This window comes from Photinus pyralis, unplaced genomic scaffold (genome assembly GCF_008802855.1).
Source record: "Photinus pyralis isolate 1611_PpyrPB1 unplaced genomic scaffold, Ppyr1.3 Ppyr1.4_LG1, whole genome shotgun sequence".
Lineage (NCBI taxonomy): Eukaryota > Metazoa > Arthropoda > Insecta > Coleoptera > Lampyridae > Photinus > Photinus pyralis.
The window spans coordinates 66,906,668-66,914,167 of NW_022170249.1; the positions used below are offsets into that span (position 1 = coordinate 66,906,668).

The 7,500-nt window shown below is 58.7% G+C and overlaps 3 non-coding genes across 3 annotated transcripts in view; all 3 read left to right on the plus strand.

The window, feature by feature from the left end:
- The first annotated feature begins 2,995 nt into the window (after nt 1-2,995).
- Nucleotides 2,996-5,137, plus strand: LOC116160710. The gene has a single exon (XR_004143298.1). It is a non-coding gene; the product is annotated as a small subunit ribosomal RNA (ribosomal RNA).
- Nucleotides 5,138-5,693: 556 nt separating this feature from the next.
- On the plus strand, nt 5,694-5,854 carry LOC116160731. Its single transcript, XR_004143316.1, has one exon. It is a non-coding gene; the product is annotated as a 5.8S ribosomal RNA (ribosomal RNA).
- A 376-nt stretch (nt 5,855-6,230) lies between these two features.
- Nucleotides 6,231-7,500, plus strand: part of LOC116160714 — a 4,219-nt gene continuing 2,949 nt past the window's right edge. The window contains exon 1 of the ribosomal RNA XR_004143302.1: nt 6,231-7,500. This exon is cut by the window's right edge and continues 2,949 nt beyond it. This is a non-coding gene — a ribosomal RNA (large subunit ribosomal RNA).

Sequence of the window (7,500 nt, forward strand, 5' to 3'; positions counted from 1 at the left end):
TAAACTCGTTAAACGCGGGTAAACGGCGGGGGTAGGTGTAACTCTTGTGAAATGGTAGGTATATGCCTCGACTAAGTACAACTCTAATTCTATTTAACCTACTACCTACCTAAAGGGTAGGTGGGCTGGGTTCACGCCCGCACCATTTGACCGTCCCTACCGTCGCAACCGGTGGGTTATTTATTACCCTCCCCTCCGCCACGACGCGCTTCCGAAGGGACGCCGAGCCAGCGGCTGTTAATGATTTGACATTTCAGGGAACTCGGCGGGTCTCGAATGCGGCGCGCTCGGACGGCCTCAATTCAGCGGTGCTCGCGATAACCCGCCGAGTTCCCCTGAAATGCAGAAGACGGCGAAACTTCGAGATCCGCTGCCGTCGCTTCTACGGTCGCAACCGTGGTCATTTTCTACCCTCCACGACACTCGGCGACGCCGCGCACCCGAAGGGACGCCGAGCTAGCGGCCGTTGACGGTTTGACATTTTAGGGGAACTCGGCGGGTCCCGAATGCGGCGCGCTCGGACGGCCTCAATTCAGCGGTGCTCGCGATAACCCGCCGAGTTCCCCCGAAATGCAGAAGACGGCGAAACTTCGAGATCCGCTGCCGTCGCTTCTACGGTCGCAACCGTGGTCATTTTCTACCCTCCACGACACTCGGCGACGCCGCGCACCCGAAGGGACGCCGAGCTAGCGGCCGTTGACGGTTTGACATTTTAGGGGAACTCGGCGGGTCCCGAATGCGGCGCGCTCGGACGGCCTCAATTCAGCGGTGCTCGCGATAACCCGCCGAGTTCCCCTGAAATGCAGAAGACGGCGAAACTTCGAGATCCGCTGCCGTCGCTTCTACGGTCGCAACCGTGGTCATTTTCTACCCTCCACGACACTCGGCGACGCCGCGCACCCGAAGGGACGCCGAGCTAGCGGCCGTTGACGGTTTGACATTTCAGGGGAACTCGGCGGGTCCCGAATGCGGCGCGCTCGGACGGCCTCAATTCAGCGGTGCTCGCGAAAGGGCGAGTCTCCCTTAAACGCAATAGACCGCAAACCATTGGCGACTGTTACCCTCCTTGATACCGACACAATCCTTGATAATTTATTACGTTCCATGCCATGGCGGGCCGCTGTACGGAGGACTTTAATCCGACACTTTGTTCCTTAAATAGTGTTTAAATAAGGAAAATCGCGTTCAAAAAATCCAATTTTTCCCAACGCGGCCGCGTACCGTAAATAGAACCGCCAAAGTACGAAACTCCGATGCCCTCTCCGCTTCCACTAATACCGCCGCGCGATAGATGCACGAATCTCCCAGCGCGGCCGCGTTACGCTCCGACTCCTTTTTAAATCACGCCGAAGTACGAAACTCCGATGCCCTCTCCGCTTCCACTAATACCGCCGCGCGATAGATGCACGAATCTCCCAGCGCGGCCGCGTTACGCTCCGACTCCTTTTTAAATCACGCCGAAGTACGAAACTCCGATGCCCTCTCCGCTTCCACTAATACCGCCGCGCGATAGATGCACGAATCTCCCAGCGCGGCCGCGTTACGCTCCGACTCCTTTTTAAATCACGCCGAAGTACGAAACTCCGATGCCCTCTCCGCTTCCTCTAATACCGCCGCCCGGCCCGCGTCCAGTTCTCCAAGCGCGGCCGCGGCTCAGGTTCCGATAGAGAATGCGTGTCGAAGTGTAAGTCTCCGCTGTCTAATCTGTGTAATCGGCGTGATTTATAGGTATCGTTTTCATTGCAGCGGCCGCGCTGCTATTCGAGGCGCGCGCTCGGTTTTCAACGTACGGAGAACGGACGGATACGCGTAACCTCCCGCCGAGTTCCCCTGAATGTCGATCAACTATATTATGGTACTGGGTCTGTTCGTCGAGAGACGGCAGATACGTACTTCGAGCTTCTCGCGAAGTGTTTCAAACCAATTTGAACAATTCGCACCGCGGCTCGACGTCTTTTAAAAGACGATCCAGCTTTGCAGAAAGTTCTCCGCTTTGCGCCAGCAGCGATGTTTATCGTTTCTACTTTCGCCGTAGACTACGAAATATTGTTGGCGTTTCAGCGGCAGGACCGGAGCGAAGTACGGAGATCTTGCGAGTCCTTCGTTTTGCGCGCGACTCCTCGTTCATACCTTTGCTTTTGGACGGACGAGCCCGCGTCTTCACGGACGGATCTAGCGAGGTAAAAGGAGTGTCCGCACTCCGCTCCGAAATTGCGCTACCGCATGGGCGCACGTGTCCTTCGCTGACGATACGTGTGTCGGGGCGCGACCGTTCCGGGAGTCGTTCACAACGGCTCTCTCGGTCGGTCGCCCGGCGACCCCGCGTACCCAAGCCGTCTCTTATGCATGACCGTGGTCTGCGCGCCGTCCTGCGGCGCGCCGTACCGAATGCGGTCGACCAGATCGGCGAGTCGTCTTACGAGACGTACCGCACAAACGCACAATGCAAATGCTCGCCTCGTTCCGAGCGAGGATAGGCCGCATTCCCGCTGCGCCGCGGAATTTTACGGCAAATAGTATCTCGAACTGGAAAGTTTAGACTGTAGGCCCGGCGACCGAGCGATGCGAGGTCCCGGCGTCCTAAAGACGGCAGTATTAGGATGCACAAACGAAATCGTAACCCCGCATAGGCGCGAGTGCGAATTGCGCCGGAGTTTTAGATTTCTCCTCCTTCTCGGAGTTTAGGGTCGACGACCCGCGCGCGCCGCGTCTTTTGCTTTCACGCGCGCGTTCGGCGTCGTCCCGCACACACAACAAACCACCGACTCTCGTTTGAGCGCGGCGAGCTTCGCTCTTAGGAGCGTGCGGACCGCACACACGAGACGAAGCGGTCTTCGGAGAGTCCGCGTCTCGTCCCCCTCGCCCTCGATCCGTACGGCGGCTGCGCTGCCGCCGAATAGAGACCGGGCGTGCGGCGGCGGGATCGACGACGACGGCTCCCCGTACCGCGACCGACTCGCACCGGTCCTCGCGACCGGGCGCGGCGTCGAGCAGATCCCTGGTTGATCCTGCCAGTAGTCATATGCTTGTCTCAAAGATTAAGCCATGCATGTCTCAGTACATACCAAAATAAGGTGAAACCGCGAAAGGCTCATTATATCAGTTATGGTTCATTAGATCGTACCAACATTTACTTGGATAACTGTGGTAATTCTAGAGCTAATACATGCATACAGAACTCCGACCGGAGACGGAAGGAGCGCTTTTATTAGATCAAAACCAACACGGGCGGCGGGGGCCGGCGGCGCCTCGCGCGTTGTCGCGTTCTCGCCGTCTAAACATAGCTCGCACGACGAATCTGAATAACTTTATGCCGATCGCACGGTCACGCACCGGCGACGCATCTTTCAAATGTCTGCCTTATCAACTTTCGATGGTAGGTTATGCGCCTACCATGGTTGTAACGGGTAACGGGGAATCAGGGTTCGATTCCGGAGAGGGAGCCTGAGAAACGGCTACCACATCCAAGGAAGGCAGCAGGCGCGCAAATTACCCACTCCCGGCACGGGGAGGTAGTGACGAAAAATAACGATACGGGACTCATCCGAGGCCCCGTGATCGGAATGAGCACACTTTAAATCCTTTAACGAGGATCAATTGGAGGGCAAGTCTGGTGCCAGCAGCCGCGGTAATTCCAGCTCCAATAGCGTATATTAAAGTTGCTGCGGTTAAAAAGCTCGTAGTCGAAATTGTGTCCTCGGCCGCCGGTTCGTCGCTCGCGACGCCAACTGGCGCGCACCGCTGGACGTCCAGCCGGTACAACGAACTCGCCTACGGGGTGCTCTTAACCGAGTGTCCAGGCGGGGGCCGGCAACGTTACTTTGAACAAATTAAAGTGCTTAAAGCAGGCTAAATTGCGCTCGCATACACGCGCATGGAATAATCGAATAGGACCTCCGTTCTATTTTGTTGGGTTTTTGTGGAACGACAGACGGAGGTAATGATCAATGGGTGCGGATGGGGGCATTCGTATTGCGACGTTAGAGGTGAAATTCTTGGATCGTCGCAAGACGGACTTAAGCGAAAGCATTTGCCAAAAACGCTTTCATCGATCAAGAACGAAAGTTAGAGGTTCGAAGGCGATCAGATACCGCCCTAGTTCTAACCATAAACTATGCCAGCTAGCGATCCGCCGAAGTTACTTCTATGACTCGGCGGGCAGCTTCCGGGAAACCAAAGCTTTCGGGTTCCGGGGGAAGTATGGTTGCAAAGCTGAAACTTAAAGGAATTGACGGAAGGGCACCACCAGGAGGGGAGCCTGCGGCTTAATTTGACTCAACACGGGAAACCTCACCAGGCCCGGACACCGGAAGGATTGACAGATTGAGAGCTCTTTCTTGATTCGGTGGGTGGTGGTGCATGGCCGTTCTTAGTTGGTGGAGCGATTTGTCTGGTTAATTCCGATAACGAACGAGACTCTGTCCTGCTTAATAGCCGAAAGAACGCACGGAGGCGCACGCCCGGCGGCGCGCTTCGCGCGTAGTCGTCGCGGTCGTGTCGTCGTCGTTCGTTCAAACACAGGCATCTCGAAGGCCGGCGTTCCTCGCGTGCCTCCCGCGCGATCAAACGTCTCCCGGCGCGTCGTACCTCGGTGCGGCGCGTACGTCGCCGTCCGGTCGCCCAGCGGCCGCGTCGGAGCGACGGGGGACGCGCGCGTGCGACGGTTGCACGAGCGCACGGTTCTTACACTGTCTGCGGACAAACATATCTTCTTAGAGGGACAAGCGGCTCGAAGCCGCGCTATAGAGAGCAATAACAGGTCTGTGATGCCCTTAGATGTCCTGGGCCGCACGCGCGCTACACTGAAGGAATCAGCGTGTGCGCAGATAGCCCTCGGCCGAGAGGCCCGGGTAATCCGCTGAAACTCCTTCGTGCTAGGGATTGGGGCTTGAAATTCTTCCCCATGAACGAGGAATTCCCAGTAAGCGCGAGTCATAAGCTCGCGTTGATTACGTCCCTGCCCTTTGTACACACCGCCCGTCGCTACTACCGATCGAACGATTTAGCGAGGTCTTCGGACCGACGCCCGTCGGCCTACCGTCGACGGACGCGTGGGAAAGTCGACCGAACTTGATCGTTTAGAGGAAGTAAAAGTCGTAACAAGGTTTCCGTAGGTGAACCTGCGGAAGGATCATTAAAGTTCTTTCGTACGGAAGCGTAGACGCCCGACGTCGTCGCTTATCCGCGAAGAGCGAAAAACACTGACCGAACCGACGACGGAGACGCGCTCGCCCGCTCGCCCCCGATGATCGCCTTCCGGCTTATCCGCCGCCGCGTTTCGCTGCGCGGTGTCGATATCGGAACGGCGTCTCGGCGCGCGCGCGGTGGGCTCGTTCTTCGTCGTCGGTATTTTTTTCCGGCGAGAGCGAACGCGCCGTCACGGACGGGCTCCCGGACGCGCCACACGACCACGTTGTGTGCGCGTCCTGCGCGGGATCCGTTCGGCGTTCGCGATCGCCGGGTTTCGAGGTGCGCGAAGGGGATGATCGCCTCTCGCACGCGCGCGCACGCACGCTCTCGCGTTTCGATCGAGAATTCGACGCGGTCCGTGCCGCGCCGGCGGAGGCGTTTTGCGTTTCCTCGCCGCGCCCTCGAGCACAAAGCGCTGTCCGACACGCGGAGGGGCGAGAGCTCCGCGCGCGGAACTTTTCTGAAAAGGAAAAAAAAAACTGTAAAACACCTAAAACAAAGACTACCTCGAACGGTGGATCACTCGGCTCGTGGGTCGATGAAGAACGCAGCTAAATGCGCGTAGTAGTGTGAACTGCAGGACACACGAACATCGACAATTCGAACGCACATTGCGGTTCGGGAAACGCTCCGGCGTTCCGGGACCACGTCAGACTGAGGGTCGTCCTCAAAATAGGCCGCGGGGTTTTGCGCTCGTCTTCGCGATACGCGAGCGCCCCCCGACGTGTCCTGAAAGACTGCGGCGGTGCGCGCGCGCCCTGGCGGCGCGCACATCCGCGATTATTGGGAGCCTCGCGGCGCGCCTCCGCGCGCGTCGCGTCTCCTCGAGACGAGTCGGGCCCGCGCGGCGAAAACCGCGCGACGTCCGACGACCCGCATCGACTGCAGCGCGCGAGATGCTCGGGATAATCGCTTGCGGTCGACGTGTCGACGACGTGTCATAGTAGACCTTCGAGTCTCGCGAGACGTTCGTCGGCCGGTGCGACCCTATCCCTGCGCTCGCGCCCGTTCGACCGATCGCACAACACAAAACCAAAAGACGACCTCAGTTCGGGCGAGATCACCCGCTGAACTTAAGCATATTACTAAGCGGAGGAAAAGAAACTAACAAGGATTCCCTCAGTAGCGGCGAGCGAACAGGGAGGAGCCCAGCGCCGAATCCCACGGTCCGCCAGGGCCGATCGGGAAATGTGGCGTTAAGGAGGATCCGCAAGTCCCGACGTCGCGATAGCGTCGCGTCCAAGTCCTTCTTGAAAGAGGCCGAACCACCCGCAGAGGGTGCCAGGCCCGTAGGACCGTCGCCCGGCGTTGGGTCGGATCTCTCCCTAGAGTCGGGTTGCTCGGGATTGCAGCCCTAAGTAGGTGGTAAACTCCATCTAAGGCTAAATACGACCACGAGACCGATAGCGAACAAGTACCGCGAGGGAAAGTTGAAAAGAACTTTGAAGAGAGAGTTCAAGAGTACGTGAAACCGTTCGGGGGTAAACCTGAGAAACCCGAAAGATCGAAAGCCGAGATACAGCGTCCGCGCCGCCGGTGCAGCGGCGACGGCGTGCACTTCTCGGCCGGTAGGACGTCGCGACCCGTTGGGAGTCGCCGACGCGTAATGGGGTACGTTCGGGAGGCTCGAGGCGGCGCGGCGGGACTTGTTCCCGTCGTCTTTGCGGCCCCTCGAACCCGACGCGTCCTCGCCTAGCGTTCGGCACGCCCGACGCGACATTCAAAAACAGAACGATGCGTTCGTTCGGCGGTTGCGCTTTTGCGGCGCGCCCGGCTTCGTCGTCGCGCTCACGCGCCTCGGCGAATGTTCTCGGGCGTGCGCGCCTAATCGGCGCGCACACCGACGTCCGATCGTCAGCGACGCTTTTGCTTTGGGCGTTTTCAGGACCCGTCTTGAAACACGGACCAAGGAGTCCAACGTGCGCGCGAGTCAATGGGAGCAAACAGATAAACCCAAAGGCGAAGCGAAAGCGAAGGTCGGCCGGGGGCGGGGGGCAACTCTCGCATCCCGTCGGCCGTTGGGAGGATGGGTCGCGCTCGTCGCGATCCCGCACTCCCGGGGCGTCTCCGTCAGGCATCGTCGTCGACGTTTGCGCGTCTTCGTTCGGTGCCGGAGGCGCACCTCTAGCGCGCACGCTGGGACCCGAAAGATGGTGAACTATGCCTGGTCAGGACGAAGTCAGGGGAAACCCTGATGGAGGTCCGCAGCGATTCTGACGTGCAAATCGATCGTCAGAACTGGGTATAGGGGCGAAAGACCAATCGAACCGTCTAGTAGCTGGTTCCCTCCGAAGTTTCCCTTAGGATAGC